The sequence below is a fragment of the Coffea arabica genome, chromosome 6c (genome assembly GCF_036785885.1).
Source record: "Coffea arabica cultivar ET-39 chromosome 6c, Coffea Arabica ET-39 HiFi, whole genome shotgun sequence".
Classification (NCBI taxonomy): domain Eukaryota; kingdom Viridiplantae; phylum Streptophyta; class Magnoliopsida; order Gentianales; family Rubiaceae; genus Coffea; species Coffea arabica.
In genome coordinates, this window is record NC_092320.1 from 61,722,983 (window position 1) to 61,729,763 (window position 6,781).

Genomic DNA, 6,781 nt, shown 5'->3' on the forward strand with positions numbered 1-6,781 from the left:
TCAACATAAAATTTTCCTACTCACATGATATGACCAATCCGAAGTTATCCAATAACGTTAAGTCGTAAATGACATGTCGCATGAAATCCTTCGCATTAGACAGAAAGCTCGTCCACGTAATTGATTTACGAGTTGCAAATTTACTTTATATTGACTAGGTCTACTCTCTCTAATTTGAAACAAGTCTTTTAATTTTTGGAGTTAAGCACACATTTATTAAAGCGATTTTGGATACGAGTCATTTTTGTCTTTGGTTTAAAGAAAGACAGATTATATATCCTAAATTGAGATTATGAACTCTCTTAAAGCGTGAATACCAAATGTGAATACCAAATTGAGATTCAAATTTGAATTTAAACCCCAAATTTTATAAATATATCGTGCATCTAATCATGATAATGTATATCTTATCACTGTATATAAGATTTACTCTTGTTAAAATATAATGTGGATACGCACTTACATTTAACGCCTTCCTCTCTATTTAAATACTTTCTCGAATGGTTTCGCTCTTGTCAAATATTAACACTTGAACCTATTTTAACGAGAATGCCTCACCCGTTGGCCAAACCCACCCATATGAGTAATAAACTTAAATTACCCTATTTTAGTGATCATTTTTTGGACGGTTACAAGACTTCAGAATAGAAAGAAAGAATGATTAGACGCGGTTTGTTGCAACTCCATTGCCCGGAAAAATAATGGAAGAACAATTTTTTGGAATTTGGACCACGAAAGCGAATTTGTCGAATTTGTCTTCTGCTTCCCCTGATTTCAAATTAACCTTGTACACCATTGGATACATTAAGATAATAGTGAACAAATAGAAAGGGATATAAAGTAACAAAGGGAAAGAAATTGTTAAAAAAAAGATATTTTTCATTTGGAAAAATAAAATGTTTATTCGATTATTTACAAAAAAAAAAAGTGTTACTAATAATAATCCCTACACATTTTCAATCACATAATACTTGCAAATATCTCACATAAATACTACATTTTTAAATTTAATTTCAATCTAAGGAGACTAAAAGGCTTCTTTGAAACTCAAAAAGAAAGATAAGGCTTTATGTTCTTATCACTTTCCCTTTCATTTTTTAATCTTTTACATCTATTACAAAGTCATGCATAAAATCATAAGCAAAAAAGCAAAAAGAATGTGACTTTACACAAAGTTATTCAACTCTTTTCAGCTCTCCACTTTGAAAACAATATCTCAATAAAAAAAAAAAAGTAAAGAATCTCCATGGGCCATTTAAAGATTGTGATGTCGGCCAAGTATGAAAGCTTGCCTTTTTTACAAGATATTCCAATAAAAGCGCACTATATACTAATTAAAATAATCTTCACGATAATTGGTCAATTAAAATCTAATTAATTACATCTCAACTTTCTGCTAAATGAAAATGAAAGTTGTTGATTGTTTAAAGAATCTGAAGAATAGTATTCATTCAATTTACCATGTCTGCATGCCAAGAACTATTTTAAAAATTTTGTCTGCGGATATATATAATGTGCTGACTGATTAATAAACCTAATTTCCAATTTTTTTTCATTAGAAAGACCCTTTATTTTCATACCACTACAATTTTGGAGAATTACAATCTTTTGGCCAATAAATCTTCATAGAGAAACAAATGGTGCTAGTAAAAACAAGAAGTATAATTTTGGTAGCTGCATCCCTCCATGAGTATATGTTGTTTTGTCTCTTGACATCTATCATTTACCTTCTAAAAAATTTACGTATAACAAGATAAAAGCAGACAAGATTATCAGTATGGTGTTGTTAGAAACTGGGCCAGAAAGGATGGCACATATATAATTGACTGAATCAATATTGCAAAGAGAACTAGGCAAATCATTTTGGCTTAACCAAATTTTTCGTAAAGGAAAAAGATTTATCAGAAGAATCTCTCATAATTGACTGAATTACAGTCTCCTATGTTTATTAATGCATTCCAAAATCCAACCCATTGCACTAAATAAATTTACCTGACCAGGTGACTTAAATCCTCCTAACTAACGTGCTGAACTTGCCGGAAAATGAAGTTTGAGATTTTTGCATGTTTTCTGGATAATTGACATTAAGAAAGAAAAACTCCATGGCCATTTTATCGCGACACTCATTAGCCAGACCATTATAATATTCTTAGTTAAATTACATTAAGCTCCTCCTAGGTGTTGTCAAAGTCAGATACCTCACCTCTTGATTTTAGAATGACAAGGACCCTCCCCTTTTGTTTGTTAGATAAAAACAAAAACTTCCCCAACTCTTAATTAAGTGAGAGAGATTAACTACTTTTATTATAGACTCACTTCAATGTTCCCACACTGGTCTTGCAATGATATGAGTAATTTTTTTTCCCAAAAAAAGTTTAAAAACAAAGTTGGTGGTGCTATAATTTTTCCTTTTTTTCAAATTAGAGATGGAAGCGGATCGGATGCTCTCAAAAATCTCTCTTACTAAATCCTAACCCGTACGTCTGAATCTTTTACTAAACTCTATCGAGTAATCCTGCAGGTTTTTACTTTCATTACAAAACCCTTTCGTTTTAGGTTTAGATGATCCATCGGATACCTCTACTAGCTAATCTGAATAATTCAAAAAAAAAATAGATTTAGCTTTTATCAAACTAAAACCAGTTGGGAGGGTAGGATGGATTGAGTAATACGTTGAGAAAAAAGTGTAAGTGAGAGATCTCGAATTTGCGACCTCTCACTTACATTTTAAAAAAAAAACTAAAATCGCTACATATCATATTAAATCAACACATTATGTTGAATTTTAAACTTGGGTAGAGTCATAAAGAAATTCAACATTTTGTGAAGGATAAATTTAACAATTTTTCAAAAAATAATTCAAACAACTCTCCCACATTTTCCAACAAGGAGGGTAGGGCCATAGAAAAATTCAGCATTTTATGAAGAGTAAATTTAACAATTTTCGAGAAGAAGATTCAAACAATTATCCCACATTTTCTAACAAGGGGTTATACAAAAAATATGACAAATAATAGTTTACAAGACAAACATGTGTGTCAACTGAATACAAACTTAAGAGAATAAACAAGTTTTATAGAGGTATTAATTCCTCGACACACATATACACATACATATATATAAAGAGAATAAACATATGGATGTGTCTATATCGATTATCGAGTATCAGATTTTTAGAATTCTCTTACCAAACCCTATCGAGTTATCCGTCAGTAACGCCTTATCAATACTAAACCCTAATGGATTACTTATCGATTGTCTAATCGAATTAGTCATTGGAGCAAGTACACACAAGTATTAAGTTTTATCCTACCCGCTGCCATCCCTACTTCAAACTTTATAATTGTAAAAGACTAATAGCACCTAATTGCAGGTATAGTTATAAAAATAGGCCCTCCATCAATTTTATCTTTTATTTTCAAATTAAGTGTACAATTTCATAAGCAAATCCACAATCCTTTTTCATTTTCAACATTAATTAGATGTTTTGATTCCATTATCTAATATTAAGGTATATATGAGTTGCTTTGATAAATGTATTGCTCGGACACCCCATTTTATTTTAATCCAATCTACTTTAGAAGCAACTACACGTGCAAATTTATTTATTCTGATAAGTGAGAATAAAAACTTTAAAATAAAATTACAAATATAGGAGGGCTTTCATGAATAAACTTTCTTATTCTAATTTTTCTTCCTTTTCGAAGAAAACCAAAACTTTTTGTTTTTACTTGTCTAATGTAAATGACATGAACTTGTACGGAGAAGTGTGAAAATGTAAAATAAAAACTATTGTATATGTTGGTGGATTAAAAAAACATTAACAAAGGAGGCCTATGTTATTTAAAAATCAAGAGAGAAAGTCCTTAACTTTAGAAGAAACTATAGGGGAGACTAGTACAATTTACCCAATATTTTTAAAATAAGCATGCTCATCTGTAGACCAGAACCATGAGACATCGTCTTGCTTAATTCGATTTTCATGAAGTTCGAGTTTGATATTGATTTACAAGCGATTAAAGATGCCCAAATCTTATTTCAATGAAGTCACCAAGATACAGTCTCATTCAAATTAAATAAGTAAATATTACTATGAATTTTTTTTCAGTCAATAAGGGAAATATCCTAAGTCCGGATTTGCAATGTTCCAATCCATACAAGTACATGTAGACCAAACATTTTCTTTTGCACACTTCAAAAGTCATGAATTTTTTGGAAAACTTCTGGGAGTTCCATCCCAAATTCCAAACTTCCGATCAAGCAAGGGACAAGATTGGTCCCCACAAGCATCAATTCCATTTATGTGGCATTTTTCTATTGGTTTTGACCCAGCAATGCTTTCATTCCCACCTCAGAGGAGACACAATGACCCTCTCTGGAGAAGACATGTTGGATAATGAGGGTCCTACAGCTCCTACTTAGACATTTGCAAAGGTAGAACAATATTCTCCCTTGTTCAACTACATTGGCAATACTAGATTTTCATGCCTAAATATTGCCAAACCCCCTCTGAATTTAGCTCTTCCTTAAGGCCCTTAGTACAAAGCTTCATCTAAGGAAACATCCTAGCACAGTGTTTCCATCCCTAAAACACTTTAGATTCACATTTACGCAGCTTAAATGGTCCCAAGGTACATGTAGATTAATGGATTAGAATGGTTGGAATCTTTTAAATGTATTTATATACAATTGGACAACTAATCAATTTGGCAATCACTTCATTATCAATGAGCTAATCAAAGGAAAATGGTCAAAGTCTCCGGATTTAAGTGTTAGGGTCCAAGATAATGGCCAAAAAATGTCCTCAAAACCCAACTAATTAGTTGAATATTCTGATATAAATATGACTAAATAAATGAAACATCCACTAAACTTGTACAAGACTTCAATATATGATTTTCACCTTAATTGAGCGTGGATATGGATATGATTATGAGGCTCTTGACTTCCTTCAATGCTTGCAATTATGAGAGCCAAGTGATTAGGCTCCACCATTAGAAGCAATTTGCTTACGAATTATAGCATGAATTATGACTTTATAACAAACTTTTGGAACTCACAAGGACAAGTCCATGTTGCCAAGAGTTCCCATTAAGGGCCCTTTGTCTGTCTATATACCAAGTGCAATGTTTCCAAGCTTGCATGAGGAATGTCAACTGATTTGAACAACTCGACAAGAGGTATTTTCAGGAGTTTTCATGCTATATCTCTTCTTGGATATGCGTTTCTCCTGTAACTTGTCCCTTCCAAGCAATAACTTGCTTCTTCCCAGTTCCTCTATAATTCATTACTTCCTCCTTTGTCTTTTCTTTTCTTTTATTTTCTTTTTTAATATTTTTGTCCTTTTGTTTTTGCATGGGGGTTGCTAGGATGGTGTCAATCAGCACGATAAGGTGGGGCATATATTCCCTTGAGAAATAAAGCTCTCAATTAATCAATCCTCGAGGTTAAAGAAATGTCATTCATCTTTGACATGTCATTTCTGTGGAGACGAAAATTCCATGAATAAATTGAGAGTGAGCAAATTTAATTGCAACAGAATTTGTAATTGCATTCTACGCATCCTGTTTACTTCCAATGAGAAATTGCATTCTTCCCCCCTCTTAAAAAGAGGGAGATTCTATAGTCTTGTTAGCTTTGTCGCAAGGTATATTTTGATGGGAAATTTTGCGAATTAATCACAACACACAACTTTCAAGCTCATATTTTCGGACCTTGACTTTTTCTTTTTCCTTTTCAAAAAGGTGGTGATTTAGTGAATATAACCAAGCAATATAATATTTCATTTCTACATAAAAATGTCACAAACGCTTCCGCTAATATTATAAAAAAAAAAAAAGGGGGTCTAAGAAAATATACGAAAGGATACATAGCTTATATGACTAAAAGGAAAAAAAAATGTAGTTCAGCTCATATTTATTGTGCACAACATATATTCTTCAATTTAGAGAACAGAACTTTATTTTGTGCAAATACCAATTATCTTATCATTCAGTTGAGTGATTGAAAATTTGAAATCAAAGCAAAGGATAGTAATATAAGCCTCTCTTTCGACCATTTTTGGGGAATTCGTCCTTCAAAACAAAATTGAACTTCAATTTTCAACAGGCTTCTAGCTAGCCTTCTACGTGTCTAGGGCTTTGTTCATTTGAACCTTGAAGATGCTTCAATAACCAATTTAAAGTGATTTCAGCCATGAATTTAAATCTTACATGGTTTCCAAAGGAATTAGGTTTCTTTGATTTCTCAACAACTTCTACACTTTTCAAAAACAGAGAATTTTGCATGACATCAAGTTTATCAAGAGAGATGGATAATATATAGAGCATCTGGAAATACATAAGTTTATCTGGAAATGGTACTGTGACTGATCCAAGGACGATATATATGTCATATGCATGTACATAAGATGAACTAGAACCAATCAGAAGAGGATAAGGACTAGATAGATACTTGGAGGAAAGATAAGGACAACCAAAAATTTCAATAATTCCAAGTTTCACTTGTCACTTCTTTTTTTTTTTTTTTTTTTTCGTCTGTCAAAAGTATCACTTGTCACTTTGAGTTAGTTCTTTTTTGACTAATAATAGGTTTTCTCTATATGGTGCACTCAAGCCAGACGATAAGCACCAAAAAAGAAGATAAGTCAAATCACAATTAAAAAAATTTACTATCCACCCTCTAAATTCTAGCTATCACTTTTGACGAAAGAATTCATTATTTTTATAGAAAGAATATTAATCGACCTATTTCTTACTTCCTCCGTCCCACTTTGATAGTT